This window comes from Hydra vulgaris, chromosome 13 (assembly GCF_038396675.1).
Source record: "Hydra vulgaris chromosome 13, alternate assembly HydraT2T_AEP".
Lineage (NCBI taxonomy): Eukaryota > Metazoa > Cnidaria > Hydrozoa > Anthoathecata > Hydridae > Hydra > Hydra vulgaris.
Genome location: NC_088932.1, coordinates 47,916,842 through 47,917,500, shown reverse-complemented (window position 1 = coordinate 47,917,500; position 659 = coordinate 47,916,842).

The window sequence follows — 659 nt, the reverse complement described above, 5'->3', positions numbered from 1 at the left end:
CTAATACACGGAGGTAAATTGGATCCAATTAAGAACAAGATTCACTCGACCAATGATATTCCAATAGTACTCCCATTCAATGCAACTGGCAAAGAAATTATGAGAATGATCAGTAAACACTGGAGTATAATAAAGAATGACCAGTCGCTGTATAAAAGGTTGAGTAATCAACCACTCAAAATTTTCACGAACCAGAGGTCGCTTGGAGATCTATTAATCCATTCAAAACATAACGAAATTACTCGTTAAAAAACTAAAGAGGTTTCGTACAAAAAAAAAAAAAAAAAAAAAAAAAAAAAAAAAATAAAAAATGGCTAGTTGTAAATAAATGAAATTGACATAATATTAATTTGTGATCACTAATATTATGTTTCTATGATTAATACTTCTGTTATTACGAAATATATAAAACATTTATTTTCAATTTTTTTGTAGAACACCCCTAAAAAAATCTCGGTAGCCATTGGTTGTACTAAAGACAACGGCCCCATCTTAATTCCTAATATAAAAAGTAAAAGAAGAAGACCGAGCTCAAACTTTAGGAAAGCAGCAAAAAGTCGGCTTAATCAATCAATCGGCTTATCAACTGTAGCACTCTGCACACCGGTCAAACAATTTGATCAAGAAAGAGAAATTAGAGTATCCATGGCAGCCTTTTT